This window comes from Lissotriton vulgaris, chromosome 8, assembly GCF_964263255.1.
Source record: "Lissotriton vulgaris chromosome 8, aLisVul1.2, whole genome shotgun sequence".
Taxonomy (NCBI): domain Eukaryota; kingdom Metazoa; phylum Chordata; class Amphibia; order Caudata; family Salamandridae; genus Lissotriton; species Lissotriton vulgaris.
The window spans coordinates 508,113,970-508,134,944 of NC_141696.1; the positions used below are offsets into that span (position 1 = coordinate 508,113,970).

At 40.4% G+C, this 20,975-nt stretch overlaps 1 long non-coding RNA gene across 1 annotated transcript in view; it reads left to right on the plus strand.

Annotated features, from left to right (window-relative positions):
- Positions 1-4,041: 4,041 nt before the first annotated feature.
- The window catches only part of LOC147697238 (uncharacterized), a 594,731-nt gene continuing 577,797 nt past the window's right edge, over positions 4,042-20,975 (plus strand). Inside the window, exon 1 of the long non-coding RNA XR_015299146.1 lies at positions 4,042-4,137. This is a non-coding gene — a long non-coding RNA (uncharacterized LOC147697238). The remainder of the gene's footprint in view (positions 4,138-20,975) is intronic.

Sequence of the window (20,975 nt, forward strand, 5' to 3'; positions counted from 1 at the left end):
TCTCATGGCTCAACAGACCTGTCAAGCAGGGTTTGAAAGTGTGGTGTCACAGGATGCCCACACTCTCAATATTCTGTGGGGTTCAAAGGACCCATCTCTGCCCATTCAGGTCATCCTGTCCTAATAAAACTTTTGCAAGCTCTTATCACAGGCTGATAGTTGGTAAACGCTTATGCAAATTAGCCTCTGAGTGGTCAGGCAGGTAAAGGGTAACTTTCTGAAAGTTATTTCCCATAATATTTGTTACAAACCTCACTTCACCAATGAATACGCGTTTTCATAACTATTAAAAATTGTTGTTTAGCATAAACATTTCAATCTGTACTCTGGCTTCCTACATAGGACAGTTAGGCCTGTCACGGGGAAAAAAGATTTTAGGGCATTGTCACTGTAGGGACATGGTACATTCATTTTCAAAATTTCCCACTTTTAAATACCATGCACCCTGCCTTGAGGGTTTTAGGCCAAAATTGGAATTAAATATTGATATTTAAAAGGAAGATTTTCTCCAATTAAAAATGGTTATTTGGACAGTGTAGGTTTACACAGCAGTAGTCAAACTGCACAGGGTAGGCCTGAAGTCATGTTTGCTCCGCCACTGTAGAGAATAGCAAAAAAGGTGCTGCAATCCACTAGAACCATTTAACTTCCTGGCCCTTGGTGATCTTTTTACATCATATACTAAAGTCCTATGGGCAAGTTAAATGTGACAATCAGGAATAAGCCTGCTTGAACTATGGGTAAAGGGGGAATATAGGCATTTTACTCCTGGCTACTAGAGTTAAGGTGGACAGAGTTCCAAAGCCATTAAAAATATAGGCTACCATAAAAAGTGGACATTCTGCAGTGACCACACAAAAAAACAGATCCCCTACAGGTATACTATTGTTTAGTAAACATAGTAAATATTGTGACACAGATATGACATTGCAGCACTTTCAGGACCCTCATGACTATGCACATGGTTCCAGGCTTACAATAGCTCCCCGAATTTGGGTTCAACTTCTGATGATGTGTTTCAGGTTTTGTCTTCTAGTCATACTTCCAGTTCGGTAGTAACAACTTACTTAAAGAGCTGAGCCTGTGCAATTTTAGTTAAGGTTTAAGACTGATGGACTTTGCCAATTGATATGCAGCTTGTAGTTCAATAGACAAGACCAGTACATATCATGGTTTTTAGTAGTAACAGCTGTTGGGTACCACGACAGCTGACAAGGGGCCTCATTTAAAAGTTTAGAGCGATGTAAAAGTCAAATTTCTGGAGGACAATCTAAATATGGAGCAGAGTTGTATTTCCTCCACAATATTATCCCTTAGTGGAGGAAATTCAGAATGATGGATTGTACTCTATACTTAAGAGTTTCTTCCAGAGAGTGGAAGATTTTTAGCATTGACCAAATCAAAATGAGGCCCTATGTGACAAACCTGGAAATGTTCGATGTAGGTATGGAGTAATTTTGCTTGCAGTGGTCCATCGTAGAGTGTGAATATCATGGTAGGAAGGGCAGTTGTTATCATTGTGATAGCCACAATTATTGCTCAACTGAAGCATGAAGCAGTGCATCTAATGTATACTGTTGGAAGTGTGTGTCTATAGTAAATGTTGTGATGTACCATTCAATATCATCTGGTGGAAAGCCTTTGGGTTTAAATAGTTACAGACATCTACATAGCACAAACATAAAAGCACAGGAGAGCCCTCTGTGTATTTACATCAAAAGATCATATTGCCATAGGCCATGTAATCTACGTGATGAAAATTGTAGAAACTCCACAACTTAAGTAGCAGCAATATTCCCCATTGTGGTGCATATATGCCACACAAGTGAAGGGATTATTGAAGCAGCAAACTAAAATAGTGACTAGAGGAAAGTCTATGAGTCAGATCTCACTATTTTGATGCTAAAGTTGCTTTAAATCTGACTTCCCCCTGGTTCCCACTGAGGCTAGTGACAATACCACAGGCTGAGATCATGTTAAGGTGACACACCCTTACCTCCCACGTAGAGATGTGCCCATCAGAAATTGACAATTGAACTCAATTCCTATTTAATAAAGCGAGGAGCTTGATTATTGCAAAAATAACTGAAAGCTGGCACTCAAAAGAACACAGAAGAGTGCATTTGAGTCATATAAATCAATTTGTATTGCAACAGAAGTCATACAATTGGGGCCTTACATCAATGTGACATAAACATTTATGAAGCAATCAGTTGCCTGTAGTGCTACTATAGAATCAATAATCAAAACAGAGAAGTTGCTAATGCTAAGGGTGGAGTCATTTGGTTTTAAGAATTCCCCTGCATTACAGGAAATGTCTTTCAGTGTGCAGCATGATTTTAGGCTGACATGCAATAATCCTGGGGGATTCCTCTAGATTAATATAGGCACTGCTATCAGGTTCCAACTGAAGATTTATTGATGCACGCCCACCCCTCCCCTCTCTAAATGCTTTGCTCTTCCCCAGCTCTCCTACCCTTCACTGTCTGTTGTTTTAGTAATTTACCCTTCCTTCCTTGTACTGTCTCTGTTCATTTTTCTCACTCCCGCACTTCCTATCTTTCTCTCCCTTTTTTATTTTCAGATAATCTGATGATGATAATGATGATGATGATGATGATGATGATGATGATGATGATGATGATGATGATGGTGATGATGGATGTCATTAGGCAAACAGGCAGAACTTTCTACCTCATGTTATAGCCATGCTTTCCACTGAGCAGAAATTACGCTCATTATAGAAGGGCCAAACGTGAGTGACAGAGACACCTATTTGGGATTATCCCTGCCATCCAAATTTCTCACCAAGCACCGCTCACGTGCTAGTGGGAATTGATTTGGAAATCAAACTCTCTGTACCAGTTAAACATTATGAATCGGTTAGACCAACTATTTGCTGGACTCACCGTGGATGGTGTTTTAAGGCTGTGCGGTTAACCCCATATCAAATATGTGGGTTCTACAAAAAAGCTCTCTCCATAATACAACATCACGCAGCCTCCCACTGCCAGGCACCATGATATCCACTTGGTACTCCTGTGTTGTTCTGTGCAGAAATGGATCAATGAACTAGAAAATAGTCTACTCTGGCATATGTGTACTTCATGAGGAGAAAAGGGTTACTTTTTTAATCCCTTTCCTTCTGGCTATATCTCACTGGTGGAAGAATTATCTCTTCAGCAGATAGGCATTCTTGCTTTAAAGAGGCCGATTGAGTGCAATTCTTTGTTTTTATCTTAATTATCTAACATTAATTTCGGAGTACATTTCTTTCAAACGTTCACTTTCATAATTACCCCCAAAAGTGTAATTTCTAAAAAAAATGTTTTCCCTTAATTTTCTACCTTTTTTGGACATGTTATCTTATGTTCATAGCTTCAAATATTTGCTTTATTGCAGCTTTGCGTAATGATCTGAGAGACATTAAAGGAGTGAATTTGAGTTTGCCTGATACATTTTTGTGATGTATATATACTTCAGAGACCACTGACAATCATTTTAGAAACAGGCAAAAGCTGCACTCATCCAGACTCTTTTTAATGTACCTTGAAGAATGAAGGGCACCAGTGCTTAGTTTGTAAAACAAAATAGGTGCCAGGGTCCTTGTGAGGGGGCCACTGCAGCTTGCACCACCCAAGGCCCCTACCAGTGCTGCCAGTGACATTGCCAACACAGCTACTAACCCTCGCACACCTAGAAGTGTGACAGTTCAGACTATTTCAGGACCATCAAGCTATAATAGTGACTTGTGCGGAAGGTATTAGTAATTTTTAATTTATATTGAAATATTAAACAACTGTTGTTGTGCACATGTCTAAATTGAACATATAGTCCCACCAATGGGCAGACTGTTATAAGTACTTGGTGTTGGCAATTAAATGCCAGTGCGGAGTACTGGAAACCAACGGCTCAAATTAAGCAGCGAAGGGCACACCGCTGATCTTTCCTACAGTGTGTATTAGCAAACAACAAAAAGTGACCTGCTGTACATGGCATTCTCTAATGTTCTCTCTCTTTATGTTGCAGGTTGAAATGGTAAAAAAAACGTTATGGTTTCAAGACTACACAGGGGATCATCAATCAATTACCACTGGATGCCTGAAATGAAATGCATGAATAACCTCTATGAAACAGGTATGCAACCATGCAACAAAACACCTACATACAAAAAATATAAAACTTATATATTGAAACAGTTTATATATAATAAGTTCAAGTTCTAATCTGTCCATATATTTGCAACTGATGTAATTATGATACAAAAACATATTGATTCATGGATATTTTCATGTGGCTCAACAGTAAGTGTATGCAGTACCCAAACACATATAATATACACTCAATTGAAATGGAACATAGGAAGTGAAAATATTAGTCAAGTGACTGTCAAAGTGGCAATTGACTGCAGGTGTTGGAATATGTATAATATGCTACTTTTTCAGAATGTTTCACATTTTCTTCTAATTTTTAAGAGAGATAGAGGTCTTCTATATTTGTTGCTCTAAGAGTTAGACCACAGGAGCTGTTGAGGTGTTTGCAGCAAATTCACACATACGCTTCAATAACTTACTAATTATTGCATTATTCCAACTTCTTCCCTGACTTTAATCCATCACATAGTGAGGCAGATTTGCTTCTCACACACACCAATCCAGAGAAAATGTTTCTTATATATGCCAATCCTGCCTCCAACACAGTCTGTTAGTACCAAGTCACATACCCCACAGTTGGACATGGGCAGCATAATGGTAGGGAGGTAAATAATTAATTAAAGCACAGATGGTTACTTCATTTATGGCAAGTAGTTGAAGTTTGACCTCCTCATCCTCCCGCTTGCTGAAAATCAATACATAGGGATGTTTAACCTAAGTAAACACCATGAAAACTGTACATTCATGGTTGGACCTTTTAATCACCATAACGCCTTTTCTCGTATTCACTCTTTAGAAGTACAAACTTTGAAACCAAGAACTTCCTTTGCATCCACTACTTTCAGTATCCTATAATGCCTCACAAACGTGGAAGGGGTGGCCCACGTAGCTGGTCTGCAAATCTCCATCCATGATACTACTTGAGCCTCTGTTACAGAACCTGATATTTCTCTGATAGATTTCCCTTGAACTCCTAATTAAAGAAGGAAAACCTGATTACTTTTATACCAAAGATATCAGGGGTGTTACCCATCTGCTTGGTGATTGGTCTGTAAGTTATAATCCCTTATTTGCTAATCTAAAAGGTATGTAAAGGGAATGAGGTACTCTGAAATCTATCCAGATAAATTAAAACTGCCCTTTTAACATCCAAAGTGTGATGGGTCATTTCTTATGGATTTTCTGGAGCTGGATAGAAAACTAGACGGACAACCTCCTGCTGCTTATTAAAGGCAGAATTTACTTTTGAACAAAGGAAGAACCTGGAGGCAAAAACCATACAATTGAACATGCTAGAGACATTGTCTGTACAGTGGTTACAGATAAATCCTACAGCAGTCAGTGCAAGATGAGTTATCTCTGGTCTGCTCCAGCCCAAAGGATTGTTAAGCTTTTCAAGGCCTTGATAGGAAGGGGTGATTGTGCTGGCATGTTCTGAAAGTCGATCCCTTTAGCAGAAGACATCAAGGCAGGTGTCATTATGAGTGATGGGCACAGGTCCAGAAGATGAAACAGGAATGTTGGGGTCTCCAGGGTAACTGCTCACCTGCAGTTAGATTAGTTGATATTGCCAGGCACATTACTATTATTATTATTAGTATGGCAGCTTGTAAAGTGCAATGGTTAGTCCATTACAGAATGCCCCGGCGCTAAAATGCATTCAAGGCTGAAATAATAATTATGGAAAAAGAGGGCTGTATATATCTAAGGAGAGAAATTCTTCCTAAACAGCCAAGTTTTAAGCTGTTTCAAAAACGCTGATTCTGATGTCTCCTGTCTTAGGTACAAAGGTAGAGAATTCCACCTCTTAGCTGCCAAGTGCCTGAAGGAGATACCTCCAAAGCGTTTCCTATTGAGTTTTGGAAAGCAAACCAGTCCAGTTCCAGCTGATCTCAGACAGCATGTGGGGTGGTAGTAGTGTATCATGGGGCAAATATATGTTGGGCCCTTACCCTGCAATATTCTGTGGACATAGCACACAGCTTTAAAGGAGATCCTCTCCTCAATAGGGAGCCCGTGGAAAGTCTCAAGAGCACTGTCTGTTGGTGCACATCTAGGGACATTTACCAGCATCCAAGCTGCCGCTTTTTGCACCTGTTGGAGCATGTATAAGCTCTGCTTTGATGCCCCCATATAGAGAACATTGCAATAATCTACTCTGGATGTCACCAGGGCCTGGACCGCTGTCTTTTTGACATCCTCGGGGATAAACCCTAGAATATTTTCAGCATTTTTAGGATCCCAAAACACGTACCCGTGAGAGCAGAGATCTGGTCAGAAAAGGAACGTGTGGAGTCGAACCAGACTCCAAGATTTTTAACTTTGCGACTGGGAGAAGGTGGAGACCCTAACATACCAGGCCACCAACTCAAGGACCAGATGGAGGGTCATTTTCCTATCACTAAGATGTCTGTTTTACTGGCATTTAGCCTGAGGCAACCGTGTTTCATCCAGTTTGCCATGTCCTCTTGGTCCCTCTCCCTGCCCCGTCAACTCTGTGAAAAGCCTTGGCGTCATCATTTCTAGCGACCTATCGATGAAGCCCCAAATTAATGCTGTCACCTCGGCCTGCTTCTATCACCTTCGTAGAATTGGGAAAATCCGAAGGTACTTATCCTCAGAGGCTCTCATCCTTGTCATCATGGCCCTGGTCACCTCACGTATTGATTATGCCAACTGTCTGTACGTGGGGATCCCCGCATACCACCTTCACCGGCTCCAGCTGGTACAAAACCAGGCAGCCAGACTGGTCTCTCAACAGCCTAAATACCAACATGTCACACCTTTGTTGCAAAGGCTACACTGGCTCCCGGTAGCGTACCGCTGTATTTTAAAAATGAGATGCACTGTCTTTAAATCTCTATCCACTTCTGCCCCTGCCTTTATTTCTCTCAGCCTCCACCCTCACGTTCCCTCACGACACCTTAGGTCTTCTGCCCATAATCTCTTGATCACTCCCAGGTTTAAACGCAAGAAACACGGTGGCGCCTGTTTTTCTTTTCTTGCTCCTTCTACCTGGTATTCCCTTCCCCTCTCAATTCGGCTCACTCCGGACTACACCACCTTCCACAAACTCCTTAAGACTCATTTGTTCCATCTTGCCTACGATTAGCCTTTGAGACGCTCCTGCGTCTCCCTTCCACTTGTCTCTGAGCGCCATGAAACCAATTGGTGTCCGTGCGCGGTAACAAGCATTTTTAACATAACATAACAAAGCTTAAAGTCCTCCTCCTCTTTGCTGTTGTCCTGGGCCATAGTGAGGATCAGCTGCGTTTCATCCGCATATGTCACTGTCTGCACCCAATGTTTTATCCAACAGGTCTGCCAACGGTCACATATACAGATTGAAGACAGGCTCAGTGCTGAGCCCTGAGACACCCCTTGTTTCAGATGTTGAGTGGCGAGACTTATGGTTACAGAGTAGTTTGAAAAGTACGACCCTCCAGAAAACTCTTCAGCCAACCCAGAGCCCTACCTCCTATTTCTGCATGATGTAGTCTGTTATGTAGCAAGCCATGAGAGACCGTATCTAAAGCGGCATCAGGTCAAGCATGTCTAGAGCCGCCATTTAACCATCATCTGACTCAAGAAGTAGAGACAATTCAGTACTAAAGGGTGGTCTAAATCCAGACTGTGTCTCGTGGACGAGATCATGTTCCTCTACAAACTGCATTAGTTGCTGGTTGACTAACTTCTCCACAATTTTAGCAAAGTAAGGAAGTAGCGAGATAAGTCTTACATTTTCAGGCAGTAGTGGGTCTAGTTTAGGTATTTTCAGTAGAGGGATAAGTATAGCATGCTTCCACTCTTTCTGGACTAGGCCTGTGCAAAAAGACAGATTTGAGATTAGAAACAGTATAGGCTTTCTACAGTACTGCAAGACTGCATAATCATTCGGTTGTAAATCAAGCCGTTCAGCTGAGACTGAAGGATTGGAGGGAAGCATCATAGGTCAGCTAATGACTATTTCAGAAGGGCTCAATTTTGTTTTCTGTGGGTGTATTCCCCTGAGGGACCATACTGCTAGTGGGAAAGCCATTATGCCATTTTAAATGGATTTCTGAGCATCATTTTGCTGTATTTTTTTCAAGGGTGAACTGGTACTTTTAACTTTTCCTGCTGATTCTGGGTGGGCCCCAAGGGGAAGGGTGAGCAGCCGGGATGGTCAACCCTTGGCACCAGCCTATCTCTCGCTTTACTCGGCATCACTAATGGCAGTAGGAGATTCATGTACACCTCATTTCGGTCTGTTCTGTATACTTTTAACACACTCGGCAGCTAGTTGCAAAACTGAATAGGATTCTCTCTGATGGAGAATTCTTTCTTAACGGTCATCAAATTAGAGAGGGTCAAAGAGGTGTGGATGATATCTCTACCCATTGGCTGCCAGTTAGTCTCTCAAGGGGAAAAGAGCTGAAGCCTCACTTGAGCCAAGAGGTAGGAAATTCCTTCTACAAAATCTCCCAGCAGTCTGTCTTACACTTTCTAGGGTACTGTCATATTCTGGGTTAGTGTTTATGTTACTGCACTTCTCTGCTCCTAGCTTCTCAGCCAGTGTGAGTGTTCCAGATTAGAATGTGATTGTGATTGACATGGATGGAATGCTTGTGTGACTGGTATGAGGTTGACAGTTGGAGTATGGGCTGAGTAGCTAGGAGGCTGCTCCTGGTGGGGCTGCTTGTTCCAGCATATTACTTCCTGTAAACTTATTTATGGCTTAATAAACCAACTTCAAATCTCAACTAAGACTGCCTCGGCTACATCTTTACTAGTATGTATAGACCTACATACTACATTATTTTTGGCGACGATCTGGAGACTTTCCTGCGCAAAATATGCCTATTTACAAGAGTTGGGAGTATCCTGCAACTGAAGTGGAACAAGCATCTATCATCTAATAGTAAGGAACCTCTACGAGCACGTAAAGTAGCCCCACCAGTGCCGAACACACTAGGCAGCCCTAGCAAAAGCGTCCTGTCAAGTCATCTTTAACAAGGTTTCTGCGTAAAAATCATCATTTAAGCTGCCTACGCGACGCAGAAGGAAAATCATCTTCTTTTTGTCTGAAAGTTACTACCTTCATCTACTGCCTATGGAAGCAAGCAGTGTCTGCACAGAACTGTAACCAAGGTAATTGGTCACTTAAGTGCGTTGTTAATGACTCTCTTTAATTTAAGTTGATGGATTTGTCACCTTCTTCTTGTGCGTATCCTCATCTGTACTAGCGCTTACTGTGGCAGCAATTTAAACTTTGTGCCAGCATCTTTGCCGCATCAAGTAATGAGCAGCAATTTAGACTTTGTGCCAGCATCTTTGCAGCATCAAGTATTAAGCAGCAATTTGTACTTTGTGCCAGCACCTCTGCCGCTTGTGTAAAAATGTGTTCACCCCTTTCAGTGGCCGTACTTTCTGTTAATCAGCGGAAGGAAGGCGTACTAATTCTTGCTGTGTGACGCTTAAAACATCGAGTAACATGAGATGTCTAACTGCTTACTTGGAGCCGGTTTTTCAGTTGGTGAGGAGCTCCTCTCATCTCCTCTGTCAGCTTGTTATGGTGACGCAATTGAACCTTGCAGGAGGGTTCAGTGAAGAGGATGCGTCATGTTCTTTGTCAATGTCAAGTCAGCTCTGCAGCGTGTACCGCACCGTGAGCCACCCGGAGCTGCGTGATGAGCGTGCCCCCATCTTTACCATGGCAACGTGGTCTGTTTATTGATATACGGCGCAAAGCTTTTTGTCAGCCGTTACTTACAGCACTGTGTGGAAGAAGTTTTATTCACTGATTTTCCACGAGCGGAATCGTGGATCAGAGACAGGCTTCTCATTTTTGTTGTGACGCAGAGTGCACCAGTCCCAGCTGGTCCGTACAGTCTGCTCGTCTGTTTGCTCAAGGGGAACAGGTACCATGGGGGGAAGCGTTCTCATACACGTGCCCTAGATCAATAGTAATGGAATGGGCCTCTGTTGAGATGTTCGCACTCCTCCACTGTCAATCAGTTGAATTGGCATGCGTCCTAACATGGTACCTCCTTGTGCTCAATTCATCAGCCGCCACTCTGTTTCTGGGTGCATCAGTGACTGCAACCCCAATCCCTTTGGCTGACATGATACACATATACAGAAGATCCTCCTCTGTCGGTCCTCACTTTTGTCCCTTTTTTCTTTTAAGTTGTCTGGGGAATAAATGTAGAGAAAGGAGAGGAGTTAGAGGGCACGTCCTAACTCTGTCCCTAAGGTGACTAATTTGGTACTCTAGTTTCTCATGGGTATTTTTCATACATGCTTAGGGTTGTTTGCCTCCGCATGCCATTCGGAGAAGAGTGGCCATTGCTGAGCATCTATTTTATTCTTCCAATCCTTCAGTTTTCTTTGTATATTTTTTGATCTTCCTATGTCAAAGGAACCATGTTCAGGAAAGGACTTGTTCCCATCATCTTTAGTGAGTCCAAACAACTCTTGCAAATACCTGCATATGCCTTTACCATATTGGTGTTACATAGTATGGGCAGAAGTCTCTTTCTGTGGTGGCTAGCTAAGTTCATATTTCCCCGAACCCCCCTCCACACACAGAATTAACAAGGTTCAGGGTCTGTCATCTGTGTGCCCACTCACATCTCATGTAGGGAGGCAGGAAAGGAAACATGAAATGGCAAAAAGTTCCCTCAGTTACATTTCATCTGACTGATCCCTTGGAGGGGGAGGAAAAGTGTCATACACTCATACCCAAAGATGCTCTTGCATTCAGCTTTGTTTGTTACTTAAGTCGGCGCCGAGTGGCGTTTGTAAATGTGCTGGGGGGTAGCTAAATTAAAAGGCATTTTTCTCTCACACATTCATCCTTCAAAGGTCTGTGTTTGGAGCCCTGGTGCTACTGTTTATCTTTCCCCATTGCTACACTATTTCTAGAGCACGCTTCCTCTAAGCCATTGATTCATACTCATTCTCATTCTTTTGTTCACTGTACTCCTCCCAATACAACCTACCCAACTATTTATTTTACCCATCATCTCCTACCCAGACCACATTTGTATGCACCTAGTTTAACAGTGCATTGACACCAATAAAACAATACAGGTTATACAAAGCAATCAAGCGGATATACAGCATGTACACTTAACCTAGAACTAAATGCTAAAATGTATGCACATTTGAAGAATAGTACTTATTCATTTTTCACTCAAATCAAATTTTTAGAATATAAACATATGATAGAAATTGTAAATCTCAATCAAACTATCTGATGAGCAGGAGGTAAGATCTTCTCATTTGGGAGAATGTGAATTGTCCTTTAATTGAAGATAAAGATACCTAATCATCCTGTTGAAGTCATTATTTTCCACAAATCACTGTTCTGTTTGCCAGTATTGATAATGAAGTTATGCTTTACTATGAGATGCAGGAAATGTGCATATATATTACCTCAAATAAAGTGGCTTCTCGTCCCACAGCAATCACAAAACATAGCATGCATGTTAAGACTGATGAACACATCAGTGCGCTATATCAGTACATTTTGTGATACACGTGTGCAAGGAATCATAAATCTTTAAGGCAACAGGAATACATGGTTATATTCTCTCTCTCATTATGTCTAAAAAAATCGCAAAATCACTTCTTTCGTGTATTCTGAGTGAGGTGCTGAAAAAAAGGATTGACCAGCTTTTGTAGCTGCGAAAGATATTTGATTGCATCAATATTGTTTTAAATTGTTTATAGAGCAGAGCTATCATTTGTGAGCCAGTTTGAAATTCAAATATGGTTATGAGTGGCCATGCTCATTAAGGAAAATTGAAAAGTGTTCAGCTGTGATTGCGGATTATGGAGAATGGGCCTCACTGCAGTATAGCAACGTCAGAATTAGCCAAACCCTGAGTGTGTTCTTGAAACCTAGGCTGTTTTAATGCTTTTGGGTAGCCCACTGAATGAAGGCAGTGTCTCCCCTTGTTGTCAGACTTATTCTTTTTAAAATAAAATGGCACATTAGAATTTGACAAGCTATCCAGGTGTTTAGACAAAATATCAGAAACAAATCTGTTTTGAAAAAATATTGTGTCAAGAATATAGAGGACAAACATATCATGAAGGTGGGTTTCTATGGGTATGCAAAGTTTTACTTCACATATATGTACCATGATGATATATATCTTCAAGGTACTTAGATGTGGAGCTAAGAATATAAAGCCTATACTTACCTATTTGTACTGATCTTCTCAATATTTTGGTCCTTGATATTTTTTAAACAATATTCTGTCCACAAAATATTTTTGTTACCTATATTCTGTCAGGGATCTTCTATTGATCAGGGGATTCATGATCACCTTTGAGTGCTTTAAATGTTCTATAATTTGCTATTTATTATTTTCTTTTGAATATCTGTCCTCTACTTTTTAGGTGCTTTGAAGGATACATATTATAAACATTATAATATGGTTGTAGATGTGATGGTATATGTAGGTATGGCAGTAAGCTGGTCTTAAAGTTTAATTTCTCAAACTAGCGGAATCACGTTTTAACTTTTTCTTTCGAAATTTCTTTTTGAAGGAGTGCACAAACATTTTGGATGATACTGCATAAGTTACAGGTGTGCAGAAATTGGCAAAACATTTTTATTGCAAGAAACCAATGAAAATACAAGATGACAATATTTTTCTGGTTGTGATTGTTTTTCCTACAGAAAAAGAATAATCACTGCCTATCACAAATCCGAGCACACACTTAAGGCCTGATTACATGTTTGGCGGTCTTACCACCATACCACCACAGCAGCAGTGTCCCTCTGGGCCAACAGCAATGGTTCTGACGAAGGGAATATTTTTCCATATATGTTGATACAGGTGAATATATTTTGACTGCACAAGCGTTAAATGTACACTTATGCAAGACATGTGAAAAAATACCTACTACAAGTACTTTACCGTTGCTGGAGTCTTGACCATATGTGCCCAGTCCAGTCAATGGGTGAATAGTGCAATACAGACTTAACTAGAATCCGGCGCCAACAGGGTGATTTACTTCGGGGTCAAGATGCTGCTGTGAATGGCGGCCCTGGAGGAAGGGATCCATATGGAAGATTAAAGGGAAGAAAAGGAATTGGGTGAGCATGCACCCCTATTTCTTTGATTCTTCCTATTCGAACCAGGTGGTCTTCCCACCACAGTCGGCATGACGGAAAGCCAACTCATAATTCCAATGGTAGTGAACTTGTCTGTACTGCCCTCTGACATTTGCTTTCCCCCTACTGCCATTGTGGCAGTCTGCAAATTGCTGGCGGCATCGTATGAACTCCGGCAGTCTTTCCTTCAACATACTGCCAGCATCGTATTTCGGCAGGCAGACCTCCAACTGTGCCGCGGAGAATCCAACACCTCTTCAATGAGGGTTCCTTTACCGCCAAACTTGTAATCAGGCCCTATGTAAAAACTCTTTCATACATAAACTGAAACTAATGTAGGTATTCAGAACTAGTTTTAGATCAGGTAGGAAAAATGTGAATTAGAAACATGTCTTTAGTGATCTTTCTCAAAACATATAAAATTAATGTTTATCTAACGACAATCACAAGAACAACAAGTTTGAAGCTAAGAAAACGCGAAATGCTCTGACACCGCTTTGCATTTTCTGAAAAGTCTAATTTACAGGTAGGAGTAAGAACATTTTATATTATAGCCTTCGACGGGCAATTAAAGGCCCGCTCCAGTGTTAACAAGGGAGAGGACATTTGTTTGGCGGGGGATCCCCCCTATGGAGGGCTCTCAGGCTATTAGAACTTTCCTCCCCTAGAGGAGGGAATGTTCTAAATAGTAAAACAAAGTCCTCACGAAGCCCAAGGGGTTGAAATCCCCTCATGCTGCTGGAGGCCTTTGTTTAAACATTGGAATGTTGATGCTTGAACCAGCCATTAGAAGCCCAGAGCACTTTATTTTCTTCAATGGATGCTCAACAGTCCAATGTTTTAATAAGAATTAGAACATTAGGATGTTGGGAGCTCCATTAAAAACAATGAAGTGCTCCGGGCTTATAATGGCTGGTATAAGCCTGGAGCTCCAACATTCCAGATTGTTTTTACAAGACTAAAAAGGGATGAAAATGGGGGACAATTTCAAAAGAGACTGAGAAAAAGAGTTTAAATAGAGGACGGCAAAATAAGGATGAGAGTTAAGTAAAGCAATTTTGATGAAAGAAACAGGAACAAGACAGAAATGAAAAGGGGAAATTCGAAACAAGAATTGGATTGAAACTCACCAAGTGGACAATTATCTTCACGGCACAAAATAATAAAGAAACTAAAGTAAAAAAAAAACAAGAAGGGGATAACATTGTGGGGAGATGGGTGCATGAAAAGTTAAAAACAGAAGAGAAGGACATGAACGTGGAAGGGAAAGATGGAACCACTTTTCAAATTGTGGTTTTGGAATCTCCCTCATTGAAATACCTAACTTAATCCACTTCAAGATAAACAATATTTGCGCGGCTGACTTTTCATTTTTTGATGAAGCATTTGTCAGTGTTGGCTTGTCAGATATTTGATCATCTGGTCATACATACATGAGTTTTTGATAGAATTATAGGATAAATGTGAACATTCCAAGTAAAACAACACTGTGTCCTGAAATTTACATAAAAGATGAGCAAAGGTTAATAGCATTTATGCTATGATTTAAAAGCTAATTTAAGTTTTGTATAGTCAGTGAATTTAAAAGTCAAAAAGAGCTACAATGTGACTTTGTAGATAGCACACATATGTAAACATTTTATTTCAGGCTCATTCAATCTGGCTTGTTTTTCCAACACTTCTTGTAAAGCACTTCTTTCCCATCATAAACTGAGAACCCTTCTCCAGTCATAAGAATAATTGTTCTTTCTTCAGGAGAGTGAAGCCTCTCTACAGATAAATCCACCAGCTAAACATTCTGAATGGCTGAAGAAAATGTAAAACCTGCTTCTCTTGGTCAGACACACGACTATAGTACTATTGTCAAGACTTCAAAACAATCAAACCAAAGTTAACCAGATCACAAAATGTTACTTGTTTGGACTACTAAAATGTGATTTATGTGTGTTCATGAAAACACCTTATACACAACTAAGCATTCCAGTGGCAAAAATTCAACTTTAAAGTCTAAAGTAGCCACAGGCCTTCAATGAAAACCATGTTCACATTTAAATTTATATGTATCATGCAGTGCTCTGGGTCAAGGAACCAGGGTCCATGCAAATACGGACTACACAACAAGAAACTCAGTAGTTCTAATTGCTAAGATCACATGATAACAAAATACTAAAATGTAGGGGCACATCAATGGGACTAGAGAGCTTAAACAACTGGAACGGTCAATTTCCAGTAAGGAGAGATAATTACTCTATCAAATCTTCCTAAATTACTTAAAACTGCAATGTAAGACAGTCATTTAATGGCAAGGTGAGATTGCTAGAGAGCTGAATTATTATGCGTTTGACTAGTTTAAACTGAGTTCACCTAATAAATATAGGGGGATTTTTACAAGCCCAAACTGCCACAGGAATGTCGCTTTTAATTATGTTCTTCTGGTGATAGAGGCTTCACCTTATTTACAAGGAGGCATTAAGCCACTTAACAAGCCTTAACAGCACCTTGTAAATAAGGCGCCCTTTCACGCTGTTTATAGCGTGAACAGGGTGTGCAATGGGTGTTCTGATGGGCATTCTGCCAGCAACACCCATTTATTTTGACCCTGCCCCTATTTACAAGGGTGGCAGATATAGGAGACAGTGACAAAATTATGGCCAGGGAAAACCTGGACTTAACATGGCGAAATGAGGAGAAATGCTTATTTTCTCCTCGTTTTTGCTTTTTCTATGTGAACAGCAAATTGCCATGAATGATTGTGCGGGGAATGAGATTTTAATATCTTTTCTGATTACTTTGATACCTATCTCATTCGTCAAATTTGGATCGATTATTTTCTGTCATTGAGTAAAAGACAATCCCCGCATAGGTTAGATAAACCCCATAAACTGACGCAACTCTGAAGAACCACTTACGACTGATAAAGTTTTAAAAGTTTAATATAAAATTAAGAAAAGTTGCAAATACAATCCTCTCAGGATAAGATTCAATAAATATACAGGAACTAAAAGGAACATAAATTCCCTAAAGAACCTCAGTCTACAAACGAATACAATCAATATCAATTCAAGAATCAACAGATTAAAAAGCATAGACACAAAGTGGTTCCGTTGCGTCATCTAAAGAAAGAAAAAAATAAACAAGTTAAATCTGTCCCTACTCTATACTAGGTGACATCCCTACTTCGCAAGTTCCTTACCTAAAAAAGGTGTCAGCAGTTTGACTTCCAAAGAAGTTCAAACTCTCTTAGCCTCTAATGGTAACTTATATCGAGAAGCAGTACCCTCTCTGCCTACCCATCCGCTCTCTAAGGGTCCTCGGCCTACTGCTCTCTTGCTCTCTGATCTCAGGCCATCTGCTCTGAGCTGTTCGCTGTCTTCTCCTATTCGCCCTTCGCTGTTCTTCTCCCCGGGGTGCTGTCCCTAAATACACAATCACAGTATGGGTGGAACGCCCCTTTGACGCCCACCACGTACTTTCACCATGATGTAATTTCTAGCTCTTTCCATAGCTTCATCTCTTCGCGTCGTCCGTTAAGTTGACCCTTCTTCTTCGACGCCATCTTCGTCTTCTTGCTGGTGACTTCATTGACATTTCATTTGACACTTTCGGAGCAAAAGTCTATCACCTCAGCAGAACTCTACTCTTTACGACTATATTCTTAACCTTCTTTGGTCCTGTGAATGGTCATTTCAAAACAAGACTCAAATTCCAAGCGTCTCTTATCACGTTTAGGCCATAAACTTCGTCCAACATTGTCACCTTAAATCTAACAAGACCTTTGACTCTTGGCTCGCACGTTCAGATCAAGGCTATTCACGACTCCTGTGAGCCCACTAAATTACATACAGCGGACTACACTCCTGCGAACCCTTGGTCAGTCAGGTTAAAATCACACATGACCTAACTCTTCTAACATTCCTACAACTCTTCTACACAGTATAACCTTTAACACACATTTATATATAATCGCATTTAGCAAATCATTTGATTATAAGTGAATACATTTTACATAGAATACAAAGTTATATTCTCGTTCGTTACATCGTATATATATGCTCTCTGCACATTTCTTCGTTTTACATTTCTTACAGCTTTCTCCATTTAAAATTACTCGTACATGGATTCTGCTTTGCACATTCTAATGTTCTTTAAGCATTTCTACACATTACTACATTAGCCCACTATGTATACGGGCTTCTAAATCTAATACATTCTAAAGTGAATACAGAATACATTTCCTATTATTCATGTTACATCGGCTAACTTTACGCTACAAGTGTTAACTTCACGTTACAGATTCTACGTTTGCGTGATATGCTCATGAATATGGTTCGGATATACTTTTTATTCAAATTGCGCTCTCTCAGTTGTTTATATGCAAGGAGGCGTCCCTTCCTGCACATAAACAATCATTAACCGCATGCGCGCTAGCGGAATTCCGCTCCTGCGCTGAGATTTTTTAAAACGCATGTTACGTGACGAGCTGGGCTCGTCATCAGCGTGCGAGGAGGCTACGCCATGACGAGCCCAGCTCGTCATCAGCGTGGAAGGGGTTAAAAAAATATGATTTTCAACTTCTATGTGTGCTGCAGAATGCAGCACACATAGAAGCTACAAGTTGCTATTCTGGATTGGTTATGTGCAGGAAGGGACACCTTCCTGCACATAAACAATTATTCCCTCAACACATACACCCTTGCACTATGGTGAAAGGGTGCCTCCATTGGCGCTAGGCAGCTGAATTTAGCACCAGAGCAGGGAGAAACGCACCACTTCTTCCACCATTTTTGTATACATCATCCCTGATAATTACAACATATTCCATAACTGAACCCTCACCAGTCCATTGGGTGGGCTTGCACAATTTCTCATTACCTGTATCCTCCACCCCAGCCCCCCACCCCCATTTACCACACCTGCATCAAAAAACGTTATAAGCATCTCTGCTCAATGCACCCAACATGAAATCTTAACCTATAGATCTCACGCTGGAATTTCATAGACATTTAGAAGGTAATGTTCTGCATTAATTTTTCTACCTCTTTATTATTATTATTATAGGGGTTTGTAAAGCGCCTGGTGACGCCTCCCGGCGTGTCCCCGCGCTGTGGAGAGAGAGTACTTTTAGGAGGAGAGACAGAGAGCCTACATCTAAAGAGTAAATAGATGGGTTTTCAATAACTTTCTGAAAGTTGACTCATTTATTTCTTGCCTGATGTTCGTGGGGAGGGCATTCCACTTCCTAGCAACAAGAGTGCGAAAGGACCTACCTCCCATTCTAGCCTTTTTAGAGAGCGATGTTTTAAGCAGGCCCATTCCTTTAGATCTGAGAGATCTGTTGGGCTCGTAAGGTACTGCTAGATCGGCCAGATATGAAGGGGCTTTTTGGTGGATAATCCTATGGCACCAGAGGAGAGCTTTAAAATGTATCCTCTTGCTAATTGGCAACCAGTGAAGGGTGGCCAGGGAAGGTCTGGAGGGAGCTCTATGAGGAAGTCTTAGTACTAGGCGAGCTGCTGAGTTTTGCAAGATTCTTCTTCCAAACAACACCTCCACTAGTGACTTCGCCCTCCCTGAAGCACAGAACACCAGGATTGCAAAAGATTCTCTCCTGAATCTTGCAGAATTTCTCACTCTAACCGCAAACATCAATACACCTTCTCAGATTCTGGGCAGCAACCTTTCGCGTCTCCCTTGCTCACCTGCTTCCATTCACATCCACTTGACTTGACAAATCATTTTGCACCAGTCCACAGTAAACACATCACGACTCCTTGATGTGGGACCATGAACTCGATATTGCACCATTTTGCGATTCTTCTAAAACTATATGATCAAGGATCTTCCAAAACACCCTTTCTGAACTCCAGCTCAACACAAGATATCAAGGTGATTCCCTGTTATGCGCAAAATGTGCGCTTTGTGATTCTTTTATGACTAAAGAATCCCAATTCACATAATTGGTAAACTTCAGAAGATGTAATCTTCCTCCAAAATTGCTGACAGGAAATTACCATTAAACTGAAACCATTTTAGACATGGCAATTGCAGTAAAGCTATTTTTCAAAGCAGTTAAACAGTGGGTGAACCTAGTCCTTTTACCCTTATGTTAACCTCTGTCAGGAAACTGACAAGCATTAATAGCTTAGAACACAATTGAGGCTGCCATGTCCACAGCATTTTAAGATCTTTTTTTCAATTTATCAACATGCTGGTGTGTAAAAACACTGAGCAATGTAGGCCTGATGGCTTCACCAAGAGGTAAGCAGTACCGTTCATGTAATCCTACTGATGTTTTTTCAGTTTCTTTTTCTTTAGGCTCACATGAATTCCAGCAAATATAAAGTATAATACAGAAACTGAAAACTATTTTATTACTGAATCACATTGTGGGTTACAATTGTACAAAAACAATGAAATATTTAAAAAGTATATATTTATTTACGCATTAGAGTAATGCTTACATAATTTGTAAGAATAAATACAGAATGAATAACTTTTTTATCTTATGAAACAAAATAATGAGCCGTAACCACAACCATCTTCCGTTAATAAAGACACTGTCTGGACATCATTCATTCATGGATGGCTAAATGTGATGCACCTTGATAGCTTTTCTTAAAAAGTTGTTACTGATACCAACTACTTTAGCCTTCAGTGATGAAGTATCTTCTTAGGAAATATGTATCAGATTGTCTCCTACATAGGCTAATGTCCTTTCTACCTGGACATACCTCAAGTTGCTCTGTGAAGGTTCTCGTATCCACAATCATATGCATGGTAGTAATTCCCTATTCACTCCAACCTCTTTCTTCTCACGTTATCTTCTGTGATACATGTTCCCTACACTGTTCGAGCCCATCTTCAGCTACCTCACCAGGCTCCTATAATTTTAAAATTCCTGTATAGTTATCTTCAAATCGGTATACTCACAAACAAACCAAGCTAGATGAAAAGCTCTGTCTTTAATGTCAGATGGGCACTTACCAAAATATTTTCCTCTTTTGATCCTTGACTTTGGAGTGCCTGCCTCTTCCTCTCGGAGAGGTGGCTATATCTATCAAAATACCAAGAACAACTTCAGGCTCACCTCGTCTCCATTCAGCTCAGATTTTCTGCATCTCCTCTCACCACCTTTTATCATCCCTGCTCCAAACTTGCAGATCAACACCCACAATTCCTTTTTAATCTCTGCCCCCTGTACGAATTAATTCTCTATTGAAAGTCGATTTTTTAATTGTCTGTGTAAGTACTTCATTTCTGCATAGGTTACCTCTCTTGTGATTTTAAACAACATTTCGTAACCCCAGTATGGTTGGGAACACTCTTCTGCTACCAGGGATAAGTTTGCAACATATAAATAGTTCAATTAAAATACAATACAAATCGTCATAAAATCCACACGCCATATTTGTTACATGGTTTCAGGATGGCTGACAGTTTGAGTCTATGTATTAATCTACGGATGTTTCCAAATGCTATTGCTTTATTAGTTATACTATTTAATTTGCATTGATTACTTTTTAATAATTATTATTTAGCTAACAACATATGTAATATTTTGAGCTTTTCAATGCTGTATCTAACAAAAACCTTTCATGCAACGAAGATTTGAGATTTAAAAAAAATTTGAATTGTTTCAGTGGCCAGTAATCTATTTCACATATTTTCATAGAATAAATGAAGCAATAAGTAGTCAAAACATTGATTAA